A 22,599-nucleotide genomic window follows, 5' to 3' on the forward strand; every position below is an offset into this window, starting at 1 on the left:
GATTTATCTGATGCCCACTGGTAAATATCTATATAAGGAACTGTAATTGAGAAAATCATAATTTATAGAAATTGGGTGTTCCTAAAAACAACCGTTTTCACTTTCTACTGACAAATGAAAGCCTAAAAAAAAGACTCTCGAGCAGGGATGGGCAACTTGGATGGTGCGGGGGCCACATCATTTATGTACTGGCCACCAGGGGGCCGCAGATTCACTTGGAACACACATACACAAATTCCATGTATTGTATGTAATTATTAACAAATATACTACGTCTGACATCTTCATTGACATTTTTCAATCTTTCAGGGAACATCCTCTAATAAGCTCACGAAACAAATATCAGTTCACAGAAATGTTATTTAATTTTTACAAGTGGCATGTTTGTATTGAACAGGTTATTTAACAGTGGAATAAAACTATTTTTAAACTATTGGAAAGCACGGAAAATGCGTGTGCATTAAGATGAAACATTAAGATGACATCGTGTTCGCAGCTCGCGACATAACTAGGAGTCTAGTGGACGGTATCAGTACTACAAGTAAAACAAATATGTATTACTTTTTAATTAATTACGTTGTTTCTAAATTGATCTGAGGGCCGCAAAAAGAGGAGGTGGGGGCCACATGCGGCCCCCGGACCGCCATTTGCCCATTCCTGCTCTAGAGCAGTGGTTCCCAAACGGTGTGCCGCGGCACACTGGTGTGCCGTGAGGCAAGTCCGGGTGTGCCGTGGGATTTTGTGACAACCATACATTATTATTGCAATATACAACTACACAAAAATAATTATTTTTGAATTTACTATATCAGTACTTTGTATGCATTCATTTCATAATACAGAGGCAAACTCTATATCTAAAAACAATTCTTTTAAAAAAAATCCTCACAGAACCCCATATTTCGCTGTTAACGCAGTTGCAGGTGGGAACTAGAAAATGCATTTCCTGCAGAAAATGCGTGCGAATGCTGTAAACTGTGAACATTTGTGGCTGAATTTAGCTGAAAATGCAGAAAAAGCTGAATATGTTATTAGCTGAATGATAGCTGCTTTTAGCTACAAAAATGCAGAAAAAGCTTAATATTTAAAGGAAAAGGTTTAAAAAAACATGTATAGCCTTGATGACACCCCATAATACGCTTAGATGTGTTGATGGCTGCATCGTTACCAAACCTGTGAAGTTTTGGGCCATTTCGAGCATTTTCACTGAAGTTATGAGAAAACCGTGTTTCATGGTGAGCATTGTGTTGCCATGGCAACGGCATTTGAAGAAATCTCAAAACTGTCCCGTAGATGTCTTCACGGCTGGACTGTTAGCACACATGTGAAGTTTGAGCACTTTTTGAACATTTTCATAGTAGTTATACATTACATTAGGAGGTTACATTACTCTCTCTCTTCTCTTGATCGCCCTCTCTCTTCTCTTGATCACCCTCTCAATCTTCTCTCGCCCTCTCTCTCTTCTCTTGATCGCCCTCTCTCTCTTCTCTCTCTCTTCTCTTGCTCGCCCTCTCTCTCTTGATCGCCCTCTCTCTCCTCTTGATCGCCCTCTCTCTCTCCTCTTGATCGCTCTCTCTCTCTCCTCTTGATCGCCATCTCTCTCTCCTCTTGATCGCCCTCTCTCTCTCCTCTTGATCGCCCTCTCTCTCTCCTCTTGATCGCCCACTCTCTCTCCTCTTGATCGCCCACTCTCTCTCCTCTTGATCGCCCTCTCTCTCTCCTCTTGATCGCCCACTCTCTCTCCTCTTGATCGCCCACTCTCTCTCCTCTTGATCGCCCTCTCTCTCTCCTCTTGATCGCCCTCTCGCTCTCCTCTTGATCGCCCTCTTCTCTTGATCGCCCTCTCTCTCTTCTCTTGATCGCCCTCTCTCTCCTCTTGATCACCCTCTCTCTCTCTCCTCTTGATCGCCCTCTCTCTTCTCTTGATCGCCGTCTCTCTTCTCTTGATTGCCCTCTCTCTCTCTTCTCTTGATCGCCCTCTCTCTCTTCTCTTGATCGCCCTCTCTCTCTCCTCTTGATCGCCCTCTCTCTTCTCTTGATTGCCCTCTCTCTCTCTTCTCTTGATTGCCCTCTCTCTCTCTTCTCTTGATCGCCCTCTCTCTCTCCTCTTTCTTCTCTTGATCACCCTATCACTCTTCTATCACCCTCTCTCACTTCTCTTGATGTGTCTGTGAGAGAGAGAGAGTGTGTGTGAGAGAGAGAGAGAGAGTGTGTGTGAGAGAGAGAGAGTGTGTGTGAGAGAGAGAGTGTGTGAGAGAGAGAGTGTGTGAGAGAGAGAGAGAGAGAGAGAGAGAGAGAGAGAGAGAGAGAGAGAGAGAGAGAGAGTCTGTGTCTGTGAGAGAAATAAAGATACTAAATGTAAGTAGTAGTGAATGAATGTTTACAAACACCTGTGTGTGTAATCCCAGAGATGAAAGGTTACCATGGTGACGATTTATGACGATTTTCCAACTGCAGCACTGAGTCCCATTAAGAATGCATTGAGGATTATATCTGACAATTTTGCCACCTGCTCAAAAACTATGGCTCCTATAAAAACAATACCAGACCGTGAGCATCAGGGAACCCCAATGAACTGATATATGTTGTTTTTTTTGGTTTTGTGTGTAAAATGTGGAGATGGGAGCAGTTTGTCTAAAGTGTACTTCTCTCCGTTCTGAAGAAAGTTCCGGAAAGATTTAACATGGGAATCAATTGGGAGCTAGCTGGACTTTTTGTCTCTTCATGCCCTCAAGAGGCATTTTGTTTAATATTTCTTCTTAATTTTTTTTCATTTTCCAACCTAGGAGAGGTTTTCCTACGTTTTTCATGAAAAAATATGTCTGAGGAGTGTAGGGTTTGGGAATTATGGCAAGTTTAAAACATTTTTGGGGGAGAATTTGAAGAACTGCTGCACTCTGTTTTGAGATCAAAGCACTCTAGACTTAACGAGCTGCTCCATCCACACTAATGTTAAAATCTGAAGAAAGCCTCTTTACCAAGCTCCAAACAAAGTTAATTATCTCAAAAAGTGTAAAAGATATCAAAAATAAAAATCGATTTTGAATAGCTGAAGGTCTTGTGATTATTTGAAAGTTGGAATGAAGTGTCTAGCTGAAAGTATGTGGAAGGAGTAGCATTTGGCGCAAAATGTAGGAAAAGAGGATTTGAAGGCATCTCCCATTGACTTCAATGTTTAAAAAAAGAGTTTAAAAAGCTGAATATTTCAAAAAGTATAAAATATTTTTAAAAAGTGGAAGGTTTCCCATCGATTCCTGAACAGGCTGAATAGTTTAATATTTGAATGGTTTCTGTAGCTGAAAATAAGCTGAAGTTATGGAGTGCTAAAGTATTGGCTGAAATAATAATAATAATAATAATAATAATAATAATAAGGGGAAGAATAAAGATTCGAAAAACTATAGTGGAATGCTGTAAACAGCATTCGCACTAATTATAAGACCGTGACACATCGAAGGCTGAAGGACAACATTCAAACAGAGAAACACGCAAGAGGGAAAATGGAGCGCTTTCTTGTGCGGAGCAAACCACCAACCACCAGTGCAGAGACTGCCGACAACCCACCACCGAAAGAAAAGAGGAAAAAAACTGTCAGCAGACAGTATCATGAAAGTTACCTGTCTTATGGCTTCAGTGGCGAGCGGCAGATTTTCCCTACAAATAGACGAACCTACTGACATAAGTGGGGCTGCCCAACTTCTGGCAAACGTCAGATATGTTGATGCTGACTAGGGATGCCAGAAACTGACCATGATCAAATTCGAAAATCGGACAGCCCTGGCGAATATTACTCGATTATTCGCCGCACCCCCCCCCCCCTCCCTAATGCTGACTCTATCAAAGAGACGTTTTTCTTTTGCAAAGAAATGGAAAGCCCTACTACGGCAGAAGAAATATTCAGGGTAACTAATAACTATTTAAAAGAGAACAGTCTGACCTGGAATATGTGCGTCAGTCTTTGCACAGATGGTGCGGCAAGCATGACGGGGAGAGTGAAAGGATTTATTGCTAAGGTGAGAGCACAAAACCCACATATCGTGACAAACCACTGCATTTTGCATAGAGAGGCATTAGTTGCCAAAACCATGCCCCCGGAGTTGACTGAGGTGCTGAATCAGGCTGTGCAGATGGTGAATTACATCAAATCAAGGCCCCTGAAATCTCGCCTCTTCTCCCAGCTGTGCGCCGAGATGGGAGCCGACCACCAAAGCCTGATCCTCCACAATTTTTAATTTTGTGACCTGACTGGTTTAAATGAGTGTGTTGCTGCTTTGATGAAGCCTAATTTGACAAAGTTTCAAATTAATTTCTGAAATATTTCGTTAATAAATATTTCATGAGTAATATAGTTGTCTTTGTCACATTTTATTTGGCATTAGTAAATAATTATGCACATTTACAGATATTTTACATGATATGAGTGATAACACGTGTTTTAGGGCTATTTTGCACAATAGGTGTGCCTTGAGATTTTTACTTGTCCTTTGGTGTGCCTTGGGCACAAAAAGTTTGGGAACCACTGCTCTAGAGCATAGGAGAGTGTTTGGTTATAAAAACAGATACATTTAGAAAATTCAAGAGTAATGACTATTATTTTTGATATTATTGACATTTTGTGCTCCAGTGGCGCAATCGGTCAGCGCGCGGTACTTATAAGACAGTAACCTGCAGAGTGATGCCGAGGTTGTGAGTTCAAGCCTCACCTGGAGCAGAGAAGTTTTAACCTGCATTCAAAGGATATTACAGGAGTTTTGTAGACGGAATCAGTTTTCGGTGCTCAATGATTCAGTCACATGGTAATATGACTTTGGTTATACTAAATAAATTCAGGAGAGAAAATAAAAAGAATACTATTGAGAGGCGCTGTAGCTTAGCGGTCAAAGAGCCTGTCTTGTAAACAGGAGATCCTGGGTCAAAATCCCAGCAGTGCCTCTTTGTTACAGACAATATCTCTTGAATTAAGTGTTTTATCCACCTCTGAAATAAGGGTGTGGTTTAGTTTGGGTGTAAAACTATATTAGGGCATTACCAATCTAATACCTGACCGTGACAGGAAGCAACATTACAGCTTAACATGTTGTTTGTTTGGGACTTTATAAATACAATTCTTTACAGCCTGAAAAAACCTTTGGAGGTGGAGGTTGGAGCTTAAAAACTGATTAAAAAGTGAGGAGGTAGTGGAAAAGACAAAAAGGCGCTGTAGCTTAGCGGTCAAAGCGCCTGTCTCGTAAACAGGAGATCCTGGGTCCAAATCCCAGCAGTGCCTCTTTATTACAGAAAATATCTCTTGGATTAAGTGTGTTATCCACCTCTGAAATAAGGGTTTGGTTTAGTTTGGGTGTAAAACTATATTAGGGCATTACCAATGTAATACCTGACTTTGACAAACGGACAAACAGGATGCACGATTACAGCTAAACATGTTTTAGGTTTGGGACTTAATGACTGCACATTTTTACAGCGTGAATAAACATTTGTAGAAATAAAATGACACAATGGAAGTTAAAAAGTAAGAAGGTAGTGGATGGAGAAACGGGCGCTGTGGCTAAGTTGTTAAGTGCCTGTGAAGAATGAGAGGAAACTACTGAGCACAGTATCTGAGAAAAACAAAAAGTGTTGGAGCGGTGCTGTGGCTTAACGGTAAAGCGCCTGTCTAGTAAACAGGAGATCCTGGGTTCAACTCCCAGCAGCGCCTCTTTGTTACAGAGAGCATCTATATAGATAAAGCTCTCATCATTACCACGTTCAATTACATTCAATAGTAAATGTTTGGTAAGGTTTGTACTTGAAAACCACTTAGGTTATAGTTTAAAGTTGACTGTTATCCACCTCTGAAGAAATGGTTTGGGTTAGTTTGTGTTTATAAGTTAGATTTTTTAAACTAGATTTATCTCACGCCCACTGGTAAATATCTATATAAGGAACGGTAATTGAGAAAATCATAATTTATAGAGGTTGGGTGTTCCTAAAAGCAACCGTTTTCACTTTCTACTGACAAATGAAAGCCTAAAAGAAAGACTCTAGAGCAGGGATGGGCAACTTGGATGGTGGGGGGGCCACATCATTTATGTACTGGCCACCAGGGGGCCGCAGATTCACTTGGAACACACACACAAATTCCATGTATTGTATGTAATTATTAACAAATATACTAAGTCTGACATCTTCATTGACATTTTTTAATCTTTCAGGGAACATCCTCTAATAAGCTCACAAAACAAATATCAGTTCACAGAAATGTTATTTAATTTTTACAAGTGGCATGTTTGTATTGAACAGGTTATTTAACAGTGGAATAAAACTATTTTAAACTATTGGAAGCATGGAACATGCGTGTGCATTAAGATGAAACATTAAGATGACATCGTGTACGCAGCTCGTGACGTAACTAGTAGTCTAGTGGACGGTATCAGTACTACAAGTAAAACAAATATGTTTTACTTTTTTGATTAATTACGTTGTTTCTAAATTGATCTGAGTGCCGCAAAAAGAGGAGGTGGGGGCCAAATGCGCCCCCCGGACCGCCATTTGCCCATTCCTGCTCTAGAGCATAGGACAGTGTTTGGTTATAATAACAGATACATTTAGAAAATGTAAGAGTAATGGCTATTGTTTTTGATATTATTGACATTTTGTGCTCCAGTGGCGCAATCGGTCAGCGCGCGGTACTTATAAGACAGTAACCTGCAGAGTGATGCCGAGGTTGTGAGTTCAAGCCTCACCTGGAGCAGAGAAGTTTTAACCTGCATTCAAAGGATATTATCTGAGTTAAACTACTTGGAGTGAAGCAGACGTAAAGAGTTTTTCGGTGCTCATTGAGTCATTCATTAAATCTCACAGGCCAAATATTGATGAATGTGACAGAAGCCATATGCATTGGACACACGGTAAATATGGTCATATCCCTTTGGTTTACTTTGGTTATAATAAATAAATTCAGGAGAGAGAATGAAAAGAAAACTATTGAGAGGTGCTGTAGCTTAGCGGTCAAAGCGCCTGTCTTGTAAACAGGAGATCCTGGGTCCAAATCCCAGCAGTGCCTCTTTGTTACAGACAATATCTCTTGAATTAGGTGTGTTATCCACCTCTGAAATAAGGGTTTGGTTTAGTTTGGGCGTAAACTATATTAGGGCATTACCAATCTAATACCTGACTGTGACAAACGGACAAACAGGATGCAACATGACAACTAAACATGTTTGGGAATTTATGAATGCACTTTTTTACATCGTGAATAAACATTTGTAGAAATACAATGACACACTGGAAGTTAAAAGTAAGGAGGTAGTGGATGGAGAAACGGGCGCTGTGGCTAAGTTGTAAAGCGCCTGTGAAGAATGAAAGGAAACTACTGAGCACAGTATCTGGGAAAAACAAAAACGGTAGGAGTGGTGCTGTGGCTTAACAGTAAAGCGCCTGTCTAGCAAACAGGAGATCCTGGGTTCAACTCCCAGCAGCGCCTCTTTGTTACAGAGAGCATCTATTTAGATAAAGCTCTCATCGTTACCATGTTCAATTACATTCAATAGTAAATGTTTGGTAAGGTTTGTACTTGAAAACGACTTAGGTTATAGTTTAAAGTTTACTGTTATCCACCTCTGAAGAAATGGTTTGGGTTAGTTTGTGTTTATAAGTTCAATTTTTTAAACTAGATTTATCTGATGCCCACTGGTAAATATCTATATAAGGAACTGTAATTGAGAAAATCATAATTTATAGAGGTTGGGTGTTCCTAAAAACAACCGTTTTCACTTTCTACTGACAAATTAAAGCCTAAAAAAAAGACTCTCGAGCAGGGATGGGCAACTTGGATGGTGCGGGGGCCACATCATTTATGTACTGGCCACCAGGGGGCCGCAGATTCACTTGGAACACACATACACAAATTCCATGTATTGTATGTAATTATTAACAAATATACTAAGTCTGACATCTTCATTGACATTTTTCAATCTTTCAGGGAACATCCTCTAATAAGCTCACGAAACAAATATCAGTTCACAGAAATGTTATTTAATTTTTACAAGTGGCATGTTTGTATTGAACAGGTTATTTAACAGTGGAATAAAACTATTTTTAAACTATTGGAAAGCACGGGAAATGCGTGTGCATTAAGATTAAACATTAAGATGACATCGTGTTCGCAGCTCGCGACATAACTAGGAGTCTAGTGGACGGTATCAGTACTACAAGTAAAAGAAATATGTATTACTTTTTAATTAATTACGTTGTTTCTAAATTGATCTGAGGGCCGCAAAAAGAGGAGGTGGGGGCCACATGCGGCCCCCGGACCGCCATTTGCCCATTCCTGCTCTAGAGCATAGGAGAGTGTTTGGTTATAAAAACAGATACATTTAGAAAATTCAAGAGTAATGACTATTATTTTTGATATTATTGACATTTTGTGCTCCAGTGGCGCAATCGGTCAGCGCGCGGTACTTATAAGACAGTAACCTGCAGAGTGATGCCGAGGTTGTGAGTTCAAGCCTCACCTGGAGCAGAGAAGTTTTAACCTGCATTCAAAGGATATTACAGGAGTTTTGTAGACGGAATCAGTTTTCGGTGCTCAATGATTCAGTCACATGGTAATATGTCTTTGGTTTACTTTGGTTATACTAAATAAATTCAGGAGAGAAAATAAAAAGAATACTATTGAGAGGCGCTGTAGCTTAGCGGTCAAAGAGCCTGTCTTGTAAACAGGAGATCCTGGGTCCAAATCCCAGCAGTGCCTCTTTGTTACAGACAATATCTCTTGAATTAAGTGTTTTATCCACCTCTGAAATAAGGGTGTGGTTTAGTTTGGGTGTAAAACTATATTAGGGCATTACCAATCTAATACCTGACCGTGACAGGAAGCAACATTACAGCTTAACATGTTGTGTGTTTGGGACTTTATAAATACAATTCTTTACAGCCTGAAAAAACCTTTGGAGGTGGAGGTTGGAGCTTAAAAAACTGATTAAAAAGTGAGGAGGTAGTGAAAAAGACAAAAAGGCGCTGTAGCTTAGCGGTCAAAGCGCCTGTCTCGTAAACAGGAGATCCTGGGTCCAAATCCCAGCAGTGCTTCTTTATTACAGAAAATATCTCTTGGATTAAGTGTGTTATCCACCTCTGAAATAAGGGTTTGGTTTAGTTTGGGTGTAAAACTATATTAGGGCATTACCAATCTAATACCTGACTTTGACAAACGGACAAACAGGATGCACGATTACAGCTAAACATGTTTTAGGTTTGGGACTTAATGACTGCACATTTTTACAGCGTGAATAAACATTTGTAGAAATAAAATGACACAATGGAAGTTAAAAAGTAAGAAGGTAGTGGATGGAGAAACGGGCGCTGTGGCTAAGTTGTTAAGTGCCTGTGAAGAATGAGAGGAAACTACTGAGCACAGTATCTGAGAAAAACAAAAAGTGTTGGAGCGGTGCTGTGGCTTAATGATAAAGCGCCTGTCTAGTAAACAGGAGATCCTGGGTTCAACTCCCAGCAGCGCCTCTTTGTTACAGAGAGCATCTATATAGATAAAGCTCTCATCATTACCACGTTCAATTACATTCAATAGTAAATGTTTGGTAAGGTTTGTACTTGAAAACCACTTAGGTTATAGTTTAAAGTTGACTGTTATCCACCTCTGAAGAAATGGTTTGGGTTAGTTTGTGTTTATAAGTTAGATTTTTTAAACTAGATTTATCTCACGCCCACTGGTAAATATCTATATAAGGAACGGTAATTGAGAAAATCATAATTTATAGAGGTTGGGTGTTCCTAAAAGCAACCGTTTTCACTTTCTACTGACAAATGAAAGCCTAAAAGAAAGACTCTAGAGCAGGGATGGGCAACTTGGATGGTGGGGGGGGCCACATCATTTATGTACTGGCCACCAGGGGGCCGCAGATTCACTTGGAACACACACACAAATTCCATGTATTGTATGTAATTATTAACAAATATACTAAGTCTGACATCTTCATTGACATTTTTTAATCTTTCAGGGAACATCCTCTAATAAGCTCACGAAACAAATATCAGTTCACAGAAATGTTATTTAATTTTTACAAGTGGCATGTTTGTATTGAACAGGTTATTTAACAGTGGAATAAAACTATTTTAAACTATTGGAAGCATGGAACATGCGTGTGCATTAAGATGAAACATTAAGATGACATCGTGTACGCAGCTCGTGACGTAACTAGTAGTCTAGTGGACGGTATCAGTACTACAAGTAAAACAAATATGTTTTACTTTTTTGATTAATTACGTTGTTTCTAAATTGATCTGAGTGCCGCAAAAAGAGGAGGTGGGGGCCAAATGCGTCCCCCGGACCGCCATTTGCCCATTCCTGCTCTAGAGCATAGGACAGTGTTTGGTTATTATAACAGATACATTTAGAAAATGTAAGAGTAATGGCTATTGTTTTTGATATTATTGACATTCTGTGCTCCAGTGGCGCAATCGGTCAGCGCGCGGTACTTATAAGACAGTAACCTGCAGAGTGATGCCGAGGTTGTGAGTTCAAGCCTCACCTGGAGCAGAGAAGTTTTAACCTGCATTCAAAGGATATTATCTGAGTTAAACTACTTGGAGTGAAGCAGACGTAAAGAGTTTTTCGGTGCTCATTGAGTCATTCATTAAATCTCACAGGCCAAATATTGATGAATGTGACAGAAGCCATATGCATTGGACACACGGTAAATATGGTCATATCCCTTTGGTTTACTTTGGTTATAATAAATAAATTCAGGAGAGAGAATGAAAAGAAAACTATTGAGAGGTGCTGTAGCTTAGCGGTCAAAGCGCCTGTCTTGTAAACAGGAGGTCCTGGGTCCAAATCCCAGCAGTGCCTGTTTCTTACAGAAAATATCTCTTGAATTAGGGGTGTTATCCACCTCTGAAATAAGGGTTTGGTTTAGTTTGGGCGTAAACTATATTAGGGCATTACCAATCTAATACCTGACTGTGACAAACGGACAAACAGGATGCAACATGACAACTAAACATGTTTGGGAATTTATGAATGCACTTTTTTACATCGTGAATAAACATTTGTAGAAATACAATGACACACTGGAAGTTAAAAGTAAGGAGGTAGTGGATGGAGAAACGGGCGCTGTGGCTAAGTTGTAAAGCGTCTGTGAAGAATGAAAGGAAACTACTGAGCACAGTATCTGGGAAATACAAAAACGGTAGGAGTGGTGCTGTGGCTTAACGGTAAAGCGCCTGTCTAGTAAACAGGAGATCCTGGGTTCAACTCCCAGCAGCGCCTCTTTGTTACAGAGAGCATCTATTTAGATAAAGCTCTCATCGTTACCATGTTCAATTACATTCAATAGTAAATGTTTGGTAAGGTTTGTACTTGAAAACGACTTAGGTTATAGTTTAAAGTTTACTGTTATCCACCTCTGAAGAAATGGTTTGGGTTAGTTTGTGTTTATAAGTTCAATTTTTTAAACTAGATTTATCTGATGCCCACTGGTAAATATCTATATAAGGAACTGTAATTGAGAAAATCATAATTTATAGAGGTTGGGTGTTCCAAAAAACAACCGTTTTCACTTTCTACTGACAAATTAAAGCCTAAAAAAAAGACTCTCGAGCAGGGATGGGCAACTTGGATGGTGCGGGGGCCACATCATTTATGTACTGGCCACCAGGGGGCCGCAGATTCACTTGGAACACACATACACAAATTCCATGTATTGTATGTAATTATTAACAAATATACTACGTCTGACATCTTCATTGACATTTTTCAATCTTTCAGGGAACATCCTCTAATAAGCTCACGAAACAAATATCAGTTCACAGAAATGTTATTTAATTTTTACAAGTGGCATGTTTGTATTGAACAGGTTATTTAACAGTGGAATAAAACTATTTTTAAACTATTGGAAAGCACGGGAAATGCGTGTGCATTAAGATTAAACATTAAGATGACATCGTGTTCGCCGCTCGCGACATAACTAGGAGTCTAGTGGACGGTATCAGTACTACAAGTAAAAAAAATATGTATTACTTTTTAATTAATTACGTTGTTTCTAAATTGATCTGAGGGCCGCAAAAAGAGGAGGTGGGGGCCACATGCGGCCCCCGGACCGCCATTTGCCCATTCCTGCTCTAGAGCATAGGAGAGTGTTTGGTTATAAAAACAGATACATTTAGAAAATTCAAGAGTAATGACTATTATTTTTGATATTATTGACATTTTGTGCTCCAGTGGCGCAATCGGTCAGCGCGCGGTACTTATAAGACAGTAACCTGCAGAGTGATGCCGAGGTTGTGAGTTCAAGCCTCACCTGGAGCAGAGAAGTTTTAACCTGCATTCAAAGGATATTACAGGAGTTTTGTAGACGGAATCAGTTTTCGGTGCTCAATGATTCAGTCACATGGTAATATGTCTTTGGTTTACTTTGGTTATACTAAATAAATTCAGGAGAGAGAATGAAAAGAAAACTATTGAGAGGTGCTGTGGCTTAGCGGTCAAAGCGCCTGTCTTGTAAACAGGAGATCCTGGGTCCAAATCCCAGCAGTGCCTCTTTATTACAGACAATATCTCTTGAATTAGGTGTGTTATCCACCTCTGAAATAAGGGTTTGGTTTAGTTTGGGCGTAAACTATATTAGGGCATTACCAATCTAATACCTGACTGTGACAAACGGACAAACAGGATGCAACATGACAACTAAACATGTTTGGGAATTTATGAATGCACTTTTTTACATCGTGAATAAACATTTGTAGAAATAAAATGACGCAATGGAAGTTAAAAAGTAAGGAGGTAGTGGATGGAGACACGGGTGCTTTGGCTTAGTTGTAAAGCGCCTGTGAAGAATGAAAGGAAACTACTGAGCACAGTATCTGAGAAAAACAAAACCTGTAGGAGCGGTGCTGTGGCTTAACGGTAAAGCGCCTATCTAGTAAACAGGAAATCCTGAGTTCAACTCCCAGTAGTGCCTCTTTGATACAGAGAGCATCTATTTAGATAAAGCTCTCATCGTTAGCACGTTCAATTACATTCAATAGTAAAGGTTTGGTAAGGTTTGTACTTGAAAACGACTTAGGTTATAGTTTAAAGTTGACATTTATCCACCTCTGAACTAATGGTTTGGGTTAGTTTGTGTTTATAAGTTAGATTTTTTAAACTAGATTTATCTGATGCCCACTGGTAAATATCTATATAAGGAACTGTAATTGAGAAAATCATAATTTATAGAGGTTGGGTGTTCCTAAAAACAACCGTTTTCACTTTCTACTGACAAATTAAAGCCTAAAAAAAAGACTCTAGAGCAGGGATGGGCAACTTGGATGGTGGGGGGGGCCACATCATTTATGTACTGGCCACCAGGGGGCCGCAGATTTACTTGGAACACACACACACATATTCCATGTATTGTATGTAATTATTAACAAATATACTACATCTGACATCTTCATTGACATTTTTCAATCTTTCAGGGAACATCCTCTAATAAGCTCACTAAACAAATATCAGTTCACAGAAATGTTATTTAATTTGTACAAGTGGCATGTTTGTATTGAACAGGTTATTTAACAGTGGAATAAAACTATTTTAAACTATTGGAAAGCACGGAAAATGCGTGTGCATTAAGATTAAACATTAAGATGACATCGTGCACGCAGCTCGCGACGTATAGGAGTGTAGTGGACGGTATCAGTACTACAAGTAAAACAAATATGTTTTACTTTTTAAATTAATTACGTTGTTTCTAAATTGATCTGAGTGTCGCAAAAAGAAGAGGTGGGGGCCACATGCGGACCCCGGACCGCCATTTGCCCATTCCTGCTCTAGAGCATAGGAGAGTGTTTGGTTATAATAACAGATACATTCAGAAAATTCAAGAGTAAGGACTATTGTTTTTGATATTATTGACATTTTGTGCTCCAGTGGCGCAATCGGTCAGCGAGCGGTACTTATAAGACAGTAACCTGCAGAGTGATGCCGAGGTTGTGAGTTCAAGCCTCACCTGGAGCAGAGAGGTATTAACCTCCATTCAAAGGATATTACAGGAGTTTTGTAGACGGAATCAGTTTTAGGTGCTCAATGATTCAGTCACATGGTAATATGTCTTTGGTTTACTTTGGTTATACCAAATAAATTCAGGAGAGAAAATAAAAAGAATACTATTGTGAGGCGCTGTAGTTTAGCGGTCAAAGCGCCTGTCTTGTAAACAGGAGATCCTGGGTCCAAATCCCAACAGTGCTTCTTTGTTACAGAAAATATCTCTTGGATTAAGTGTGTTATCCACCTCTGAAATAAGCAGAGGTGGGGACTCGAGTCGCATATTTTTTGACTTGAGACTTGCTTGACTAACATTGATAAAAGACTTGACTTGACTTTGACTTGGTATTCATGACTTGAGACTTGACTTAAGCTTGAGACAGATGACTTGAAAGGACTTGTCTTTTTAAAATTAAATATTTGCGTTTGTTTTTGTAGTGAGATATTACGTTTAGTTTTTTCGAAAAACGTGATTGGGTGATTTTAGCGCCGTGCGCGCAAACCTGGCAACCCACTAGACGGCAGGAGTGTCAGTTAACATGGCAGCGGCTAGTGTTACTCCAAAAATAGTGAAGTTTGGATTCAAGGATTATGTTGTCGATGACGATAATAATAAGAGAACAGCGGTATGCAGGGTCTGCAGCATAAAGATCAGTGACACGACCACCACAACATCCAACTTCATTCGTCACTACAAAAAAACCCACAGAGAAAGGTGCGTGAATGTGTTGTGTTAGCTAGAAAGCTAACGTTAAGTTTAAGCTACGTTAGACTTGGTTTCAAATCGATTAAGCATTGCAAAGAGAAGACAAAACGGTAAATGAACACTAGAACCGCCAAGGGATTCATTTTGACTAACCCCGATACTGACGGGCTGTCAGGAGAGGGAGAGAGAGAGAGGAAAAGAGATGCCTCGTTTATTTCCCCTGTGTTATCAGAAGTTACTGTAAACTGTTGAATAATGTAGTTCATCTACTTTTAGTAGTTTGTTTAAATGTTTTAATTATGTTGTTTTTGTTTGTAGAAGTGCATCATTCCTTGATTTATTGTAAAATGAATCTGAACTTTTTGATCTGTTATGATGATAAACTGAAGCAATTTCTAAATTAACCCAATTAACTGAGTTTTAAATTGTCCTACTTAGTTTATAAGGAAATGATGAAGAGGAACAAATTAAATGATTTGAAAATGATATCTATGTAGGTGCTGATGCTGTTGGCGGTTCTAGTGTTAACAGACATTTAAATTAAATATGTGTAATGGCAAATGCCATATACGATTTTCTTACCTGGAATTCTGCCTTTTTTAACAGACTCTTTGATTGAGTCCTAGCTATATTGTCTGCAGTTCTAGGGTTAATATGAATCTAATATGATTGTCAACCGTCTAAATTAGATTTCAAATGATTAACTGTGTATGTAATGAAGATCATAGTGTGGGTTAAATCCATTTTCATAACCACTGTCTTTTAACTGATTTAAATGCGGAAACTGGGCTTATTCATCAGAATTTTGTATGACTTGACTTGACTTGCTTGACCTGAGCAATGACTTGACTTGACTTGCTTGACTCTCACCACAGTGACTTGGGACTTGCTTGATACTTGTCGGTCAAGACGTGAGACTTGCTCATGACTTGCACATGTAGGACTTACTCCCACCTCTGGAAATAAGGGTGTGGTTTAGTTTGGGCGTAAACTATATTAGGGCCATATTCCCCATCTATTTCTTGACCGTGACAGGATGCAACATTACAGCTCAACATATTGTTATTTTGGGACTTTATCAATACAATATTTAACAGCCTGAAAGAACATTTGTAGAGATAAAGAGAAACAATGGAAGTTACAGAGTAAGGAGGTAGTAATTGTACAAAAAGGCGCTGTAGCTTAGTGGTAAAGTGCCTGTCTTGTAAACAGGAGATCCTGGGTTCAATTCCCAGCAGTGCCTCTTTGATACCAAGATTATCTCTACATTACTGAATGCACTTTACTTTCAAAAAAAGTTAGTTTCACATCCCACCAGTCCACCTAATCACATCCAACAAGGAGCAGGTAAAAGTGGCCTCTTCATTATTCTTTCAAACAAAGTTACGTTTATATTCAGAGTTACTCACCCAAACTCATTGTGAGGATCTATAGGGTTTAAAAAATAGTCAAATCAATTTCCTTTTAGCAAAAAAAATGTTGCAAAGCTGAGTATTTTTGATCTAGTAGTTTTTCAATCTGCTATCTCACTGTCTTTTTTGCAACAGAAATTGTGGTGAAGGAGTCGCTGTAGCTTAGCGGTCAAAGCGCCTGTCTCGTAAACAGGAGATGCTGGGTCCAAATCCCAGCAGTGCCTCTTTATTACAGAAAATATTTCTTGAATTCGGTGTTTTCCACCTCTGAAATAAGGGTTTGGTTTAGTTTGGGTGTAAAACTATATTAGGGCATTAGCAATCTAATACCTGACTTTGACAAACGGACAAACAGGATGCACGATTACAGCTAAACATGTTTTTGGTTTGGGACTTAATGACTGCACATTTTTACAGCTTGAATAAACATTTGTAGAAATAAAATGACACAATGGAAGTTAAAAAGTAAGAAGGTAGTGGATGGAGAAACGGGTGCTTTGGCTAAGTTGTTAAGTGCCTGTGAAGAATGAAAGGAAACTACTGAGCACAGTATCTGAGAAAAACAAAAGCTGTAGGAGGGGTGCTGTGGCTTAGCGGTAAAGCGCCTGTCTAGTAAACAGGAGATACTGGGTTCAACTCCCAGCAGTGCCTCTTTGTTACAGAGAGCATCTATATAGATAAAGCTCTCATCATTACCACGTTCAATTACATTCAATAGTAAATGTTTGGTAAGGTTTGTACTTGAAAACGACTTTAAAACTATCTTATAGTTTAAAGTTATCCACCTCTGAAGAAATGGTTTGGGTTAGTTTGTGTTTATAAACTAACATTTTGTATCTAGATGTATCTGATGCCCACTGGTAGATATCTATATAAGGGACGGTGATTTAGAAAATCATAATTTATAGAGGTTGGGTGTTCCTAAAAGCACCCGTTTCCACTTTCTACTGACAAATAAAAACCTGAAAGAAAGACTCTAGAGCAGGGATGGGCAACTTGGATGGTGGTGAGGGCCACATCATTTATGTACTGGCCACCAGGGGGCTGCAGATTCACTTGGAACACACAAACAAATTCCATGTATTGTATGTAATTATTAACAAATATACTAATGGCGCATTTCCACTACACGGCCTCGCTCGGCCTCGCTCGGTATGGCTAGGCCTCGTTAGGACTGGCTCACTTTATGGCGCATTTCCATTACAGTTTAGGAACTGGGGTAGTATCTATAGTAACGCAGTGTAGGCGGAGCCGTGACGTCATCTTCAATGAGAACCCCAGAAAAACAACACAGCCGTTAGCTGTTAGCACTCAGAGCTCACAGCTCCTCATATATGTTCAGAAACTAGACAAAAGTTAAACAAGTACAAACCACAGACTGCCTGTGTCATGGCGAATACAGTCGCTGCTTTGTTTATGTCTGTATAGGCCGTTGTTGTGAGTGTGGACGGTCGGAGCATATACTGCGTTAGCTTAGCCAATCTCCATTTAGAAAACAGGCATTTTAAAAGGTTTTTCGCCTGCCGTCTGTCTGCAGACTTGTCAAAGCATTAATTCATGGTTTTTACTAACCGGTATCAGTATGTTGTTACTTCGGCATCATTTTGAAACGTGTATTACAATTAAATCACGGTCAAATTTGTCCATCTTGTTGTAGTTGTAGCCCCCTTGCCAGCGATTCTCTCTCTAGTTTAGCATACTCAGCCCGACTCAGCCTCGTTGTCTCTGGCCCTAGACCCACGATTTTATGAGGCCAGAAAAACTGTGAATTAGGACCCGCCTGCCGGTACTAGGCCAAGTGGAAACGCAACCAAAAACGGGCTGCTGACGTCACAGCCCTCTTAAACCGTGCTCCGCGCTGTAGTGGAAACGCGCCATAAGTCTGACATCTTTATTGACATTTTTCAACCTTTCAGGGAACATCCTCTAATAAGCTCACTAAACACATATCAGTTCACAGACATTTTATTTAATTTTTACAAGTGGCATGTTTGTATTGAACAGGTTATTTAACAGAGGAATAAAACTATTTTAAACTATTGGAAAGCACGGAAAATGCGTGTGCATTAAGATTAAACATTAAGATGACATCGTGTACGCAGCTCGCGACGTAAGGAGTCTAGTGGACGGTATCAGTACTACAAGTAAAAAAAGAATATGTTTTACTTTTTAAATTAATTACGTTGTTTCTAAATTGATCTGAGGGCCGCAAAAAGAGGAGGTGGGGGCCAAATGCGCCCCCCGGACCGCCATTTGCCCATTCCTGCTCTAGAGCATAGGAGAGTGTTTGGTTATAATAACAGATACATTTAGAAAATTCAAAAGTAATGGCTATTGTTTTTGACATCACTGCCATTTTGTGCTCCAGTGGCGCAATCGGTCAGCGCGCGGTACTTATAAGACAGTAACCTGCAGAGTGATGCCGAGGTTGTGAGTTCAAGCCTCACCTGGAGCAGAGAAATTTTAACCTGCATTCAAAGGATATTACAGGAGTTAAACTACTCCGAGTGAAGCAGACGTAAAGAGTTTTTCGGTGCTCATTGAGTCATTCATTAAATCTCACAGGCCAAATATTGATGAATGTGACAGAAGCCATATGCATTGGACACGGTAAATATGGTCATATGGCTTTGGTTTACTTTGGTTATAATAAATAAATTCAGGAGAGAGAATGAAAAGAAAACTATTGAGAGGCGCTGTAGCTTAGCGGTCAAAGCGCCTGTCTTGTAAACAGGAGATCCTGGGTCCAAATCCCAGCAGTGCCTCTTTGTTATAGACAATATCTCTTGGATTAAGTGTGTTATCCACCTCTGAAATAAGGGTTTGTTTTAGTTTGGGCGTAAAACTATATTAGGGCATTACCAATCTAATACTTGACTGTGACAGGATGCAACATTACAGCTCAACATATTGTTATTTCGGGACTTTATGAATAAAATGTTTAACAGCCTGAAAGAACATTTGTAGAGATAAAAATAAACAATGGAATTTACAAAGTAAGGAGATAGTAATTGTACAAAAAGGCGCAGTGGCTTAGTGGCTTAGTGGTAAAAAACACTCAGATTTGCAACAGTTTTTTTGCTAAACCCTATAGATCCTCACAATGAGTTTGGGTGAGTAACTCTGAATATAAACCTTGTTTGAAAGAATAATGAAGAGGCCACTTTAACCTGCTCCATATTGGATGCGATTGGATGTGAAATTACCTGTTTTTGGGTAGTCTTGTAAATTGCATTCAGTAATGTAGAGACAATCTCGGTATCAAAGAGGCACTGCTGGGATTTGAACCCAGGATCTCCTGTTTACGAGACAGGCCCTTTACCACTAAGCCACAGCACCTTTTTGTACAATTACTACCTCCTTACTTTGTAACTTCCATTGTTTCTCTTTATCTCTACAAATGTTCTTTCAGGCTGTTAAATATTTTAATCATAAAGTCCAAAAATAACATTATGTTGAGCTGTAATGTTGCATCCTGTCACGGTCAAGTATTAGATGGGGAATGCCCTAATATAGGCCCAATCCCAAACCACGCCCTACACCCTACCCCTACACACTCCCCCTCCGTGACGGAGTGAACTCCATGGAGTGACACTCGCAGCTCAATGAGGCTCCCTCCTGTCAGATGGAGGGAGTAAATGGAGGCTGTGGCTCAGTGGATAGTATGATGGACTTGGAATCAGGGGATAGCAAGTTCAAGTCCCACTCCAGTCAGCAGTCGTTGTGCGGCAAGCTTTGGGACAAACTCCCCTCTCTCCGGCAGAAACAGAAAATGCCCTAACTGTATGTAACAACGGTTTCAAATCAGCATCTCTTAGACAAACAATTACAATTAATAACTAAAATAAAACTCCAAACGTCTTTTATTGTTTTACTTTTTTGTAAAGTTCTTTTACATTTAAACCTGATTTTTATAAGCTTCTTAGTTTTTGCAACAGTCTGTAAATATACACAACTTTATAATAAATGCACACATTTACCTTTTTCTAGACTAAACACAGGAATGATCCCAAGTAAAAAAAATATGAGGTTATCATGAGGTTGTTAAACATCGCAGTTTATCAGTGGATGTTGCTGGAACTGTTTGTAAACAGCGTGTTTCCTGACGGACACACACAGCCTTGAGAACCGTCAGGTAGAGACCGGTCTCCAGTCAGCACCGATGCAGACTCGCTGTTTGGGGGCTTGATAGCCCACTCCCCCTCCACACCGCTCCACACTCGTTGGTTTGGAACAGCACTTAATGTGGCGGACCCTCCGCGCGAACGGAGGGGTAGTGTGTAGGGGTAGGGTGTAGGGGGCGGTTTGGGCCTAAGTTTCCCTCCTGTGTCTGATTGTCTCATTGTGTTCACCTGTTGCCCTTGTGTTTCTGCCTCCCCTGCCCAGCTGTGTCTTGTCCTGTGATTACCCTTCTGTGTATTTAGTCTTGTCTTCCCCTGTGCTCCTTGTCTGATCGTTATGTCTTTTCTTCTAGTCCACGTTACCGGTTCGTCTCTTCATGTCCATGTTCCATGCTCGTCTATGCTTGTCCATGTCACCTGCCTGTTCCCGTCTGTAACTTTGTTCCGGTCTGTCGTGCTCCCCGGTTTTTATTTATGTTAATTAGTTTCTTGATTTTCCTGTCTTCGGCTTTTTGTTCCTTGACCTTTTTTTTTCTTTTTTAACTGCACTTGGGTCCTATTTTTCCCAAACCCTGACAACTGCAGGACACACACAACCAAACACACTAACAAACAAAGAATAAACACATACACAAATAGATAAAAAACATTTTGTTTGTATTTTTTATTTGATTAGTATGAAGTCTAACATGTTTTAGAACAAGATTGCAGGATTAATATTTCATGTAAATACATTATGTACTGAAATCCACATGCAGATATAATTGTTTTTAAACCACAACAAGCTCAAATGACTTGAACTATAGAAGAAAATACTAATGTAAAGCCTTAATAAAAGTATACTTGTTTAGTATGGTGGACAAATCAATAATAGTGTTTCCATAGCATTTCCACAAAGAAGCAACACTCACAGTTTTCAATATGTAATATAAAGTCATATAATACTATAACTTTACTGTAGGAGATATTTATGTTAATTGTTGGCATGTCATATTATTATGATAGATATATCATGCAGTATTATTCTAGACACTTAGGGCTGGTGATTAGATGCAGAAGGTTGTATATAAGGGCACATAATTGACAGGATAGGGACAGCACAGGTAGAGGGAGCGCACGCAGTTCTCACAAGATCTACAGACAAGAAACACTCACTTGCAGAATTGGAAAGCCTCTTAATGTTCAACAATTAAGAGAACATGCCATTACATTTACAATACTTCTTTGTACGGTTACACCATGGCTGTTCAAGTGATCCATGCAGTGTTATGAGTGAACATCAACATTTAAAGGCTTGTGCATACTAGTGTCTGCCCATTTTAAGTTAACATTTATAATAGTAATATATTATTGCAGACTCTTTATTGAGCATTGCATAACTTGCTGTCATTAATCAGAAATAACCTTTGATTAATGATTTCCCCCTGTGGGTTCATGTATTGATTCCTAACAAGTCAGTTGAACCCTCGACCCCCTCTTAAAAATAACAATGAGTTTTGTTTAAAACGTTGGTTCCGACCAACCAACCTAAACTACAGATTTGAAACTGACTACAGATGCGTTAAAGAACATGTTAATTGAAGGAATGTTCCAATCAAGTCAGCCTTGAGACAGGTTTTAAAGTTTGTCAAAATGTTTTGCTATGATCAATATAAAGTTTAGATGATCGAAAGGGTTAGGGTAAGCGATTGAGAAATTCTGGATCTGGCCCTGACCTGTGCATCACTGCTTGCACTTGGTGGACTCGCAGTTTGAAGCAATAGTTAATGTAGTCGACTGTTTCCCTGTGGATATGTTTGGCTTTTGAATTTGTGACAGACTTAATCTAGCTTGCCCGAAATACATTAGTTAGTTTTGCAAGTTTATTCCACAGACTTTTGCCGCCTTCAGTAGAAGAATGTATAATAAATTCTCTCTGGTGACAAACTTGCAAAGATACAAGTCGGATAGTAAAAAAAACATGTTTCTGAATAGACCCCAATTGTTGACCACTACTTGTCTTTTGCATGGATCCATAATGAAAAGATGACAACCAAAAACAGAGCGGACACTGTGACATAGACAAAAAAGAAAACTTTGTCCAATTTTTTAGCCACTCTGGTCCAGTAGTCGGACTTCCTTTCTTCCTTCCTGCTGAGGAGCAGAGAGAGTGTTTTCACCGCCTCACTCAGCTCATCTGGAAGATTCTCCAAGGAATTGGACTCCTCCATCAGTTGGCTTCTTTTGTCCTGCAGACGTTTTTTAGTGGAGTGATCATTAACAAGATTATAGACCATATAAAATTGAAAACCGTGCGACATGTACTATTCCTATTTGTGTCCATTGTGGTGAGAATAAAGTGTT

General features: G+C 39.5%; 22 non-coding genes across 22 annotated transcripts; 21 read left to right on the plus strand and 1 right to left on the minus strand.

Annotated features, from left to right (window-relative positions):
* The first annotated feature begins 4,617 nt into the window (after positions 1-4,617).
* On the plus strand, positions 4,618-4,711 carry trnai-uau. The gene is made up of 2 exons: positions 4,618-4,655; positions 4,676-4,711. It is a non-coding gene; the product is annotated as a tRNA-Ile (tRNA).
* A 482-nt stretch (positions 4,712-5,193) lies between these two features.
* trnat-cgu lies at positions 5,194-5,266 on the plus strand. Its single transcript has one exon. It is a non-coding gene; the product is annotated as a tRNA-Thr (tRNA).
* A 357-nt stretch (positions 5,267-5,623) lies between these two features.
* On the plus strand, positions 5,624-5,695 carry trnat-agu. The gene has a single exon. It is a non-coding gene; the product is annotated as a tRNA-Thr (tRNA).
* A 941-nt stretch (positions 5,696-6,636) lies between these two features.
* On the plus strand, positions 6,637-6,730 carry trnai-uau. The gene is made up of 2 exons: positions 6,637-6,674; positions 6,695-6,730. It is a non-coding gene; the product is annotated as a tRNA-Ile (tRNA).
* Positions 6,731-6,969: 239 nt separating this feature from the next.
* trnat-ugu lies at positions 6,970-7,042 on the plus strand. Its single transcript has one exon. It is a non-coding gene; the product is annotated as a tRNA-Thr (tRNA).
* Positions 7,043-7,390: 348 nt separating this feature from the next.
* trnaa-agc lies at positions 7,391-7,462 on the plus strand. Its single transcript has one exon. It is a non-coding gene; the product is annotated as a tRNA-Ala (tRNA).
* Positions 7,463-8,406: 944 nt separating this feature from the next.
* trnai-uau lies at positions 8,407-8,500 on the plus strand. Its single transcript has 2 exons — positions 8,407-8,444; positions 8,465-8,500. It is a non-coding gene; the product is annotated as a tRNA-Ile (tRNA).
* Positions 8,501-8,658: 158 nt separating this feature from the next.
* On the plus strand, positions 8,659-8,731 carry trnat-ugu. The gene has a single exon. It is a non-coding gene; the product is annotated as a tRNA-Thr (tRNA).
* A 262-nt stretch (positions 8,732-8,993) lies between these two features.
* On the plus strand, positions 8,994-9,066 carry trnat-cgu. Its single transcript has one exon. It is a non-coding gene; the product is annotated as a tRNA-Thr (tRNA).
* A 357-nt stretch (positions 9,067-9,423) lies between these two features.
* Positions 9,424-9,495, plus strand: trnat-agu. The gene has a single exon. It is a non-coding gene; the product is annotated as a tRNA-Thr (tRNA).
* Positions 9,496-10,437: 942 nt separating this feature from the next.
* Positions 10,438-10,531, plus strand: trnai-uau. The gene is made up of 2 exons: positions 10,438-10,475; positions 10,496-10,531. It is a non-coding gene; the product is annotated as a tRNA-Ile (tRNA).
* A 239-nt stretch (positions 10,532-10,770) lies between these two features.
* On the plus strand, positions 10,771-10,843 carry trnat-ugu. Its single transcript has one exon. It is a non-coding gene; the product is annotated as a tRNA-Thr (tRNA).
* Positions 10,844-11,191: 348 nt separating this feature from the next.
* On the plus strand, positions 11,192-11,263 carry trnat-agu. Its single transcript has one exon. It is a non-coding gene; the product is annotated as a tRNA-Thr (tRNA).
* A 944-nt stretch (positions 11,264-12,207) lies between these two features.
* On the plus strand, positions 12,208-12,301 carry trnai-uau. Its single transcript has 2 exons — positions 12,208-12,245; positions 12,266-12,301. It is a non-coding gene; the product is annotated as a tRNA-Ile (tRNA).
* A 158-nt stretch (positions 12,302-12,459) lies between these two features.
* trnat-ugu lies at positions 12,460-12,532 on the plus strand. Its single transcript has one exon. It is a non-coding gene; the product is annotated as a tRNA-Thr (tRNA).
* A 1,364-nt stretch (positions 12,533-13,896) lies between these two features.
* On the plus strand, positions 13,897-13,990 carry trnai-uau. The gene is made up of 2 exons: positions 13,897-13,934; positions 13,955-13,990. It is a non-coding gene; the product is annotated as a tRNA-Ile (tRNA).
* A 1,904-nt stretch (positions 13,991-15,894) lies between these two features.
* Positions 15,895-15,966, plus strand: trnat-ugu. Its single transcript has one exon. It is a non-coding gene; the product is annotated as a tRNA-Thr (tRNA).
* Positions 15,967-16,286: 320 nt separating this feature from the next.
* Positions 16,287-16,359, plus strand: trnat-cgu. Its single transcript has one exon. It is a non-coding gene; the product is annotated as a tRNA-Thr (tRNA).
* Positions 16,360-16,714: 355 nt separating this feature from the next.
* Positions 16,715-16,786, plus strand: trnat-agu. Its single transcript has one exon. It is a non-coding gene; the product is annotated as a tRNA-Thr (tRNA).
* A 1,710-nt stretch (positions 16,787-18,496) lies between these two features.
* Positions 18,497-18,590, plus strand: trnai-uau. The gene is made up of 2 exons: positions 18,497-18,534; positions 18,555-18,590. It is a non-coding gene; the product is annotated as a tRNA-Ile (tRNA).
* A 237-nt stretch (positions 18,591-18,827) lies between these two features.
* Positions 18,828-18,900, plus strand: trnat-ugu. Its single transcript has one exon. It is a non-coding gene; the product is annotated as a tRNA-Thr (tRNA).
* Positions 18,901-19,402: 502 nt separating this feature from the next.
* On the minus strand, positions 19,403-19,474 carry trnat-cgu. The gene has a single exon. It is a non-coding gene; the product is annotated as a tRNA-Thr (tRNA).
* Between the last annotated feature and the right edge of the window lie 3,125 nt (positions 19,475-22,599).

Source organism: Trematomus bernacchii, unplaced genomic scaffold, assembly GCF_902827165.1.
Source record: "Trematomus bernacchii unplaced genomic scaffold, fTreBer1.1, whole genome shotgun sequence".
NCBI lineage: Eukaryota > Metazoa > Chordata > Actinopteri > Perciformes > Nototheniidae > Trematomus > Trematomus bernacchii.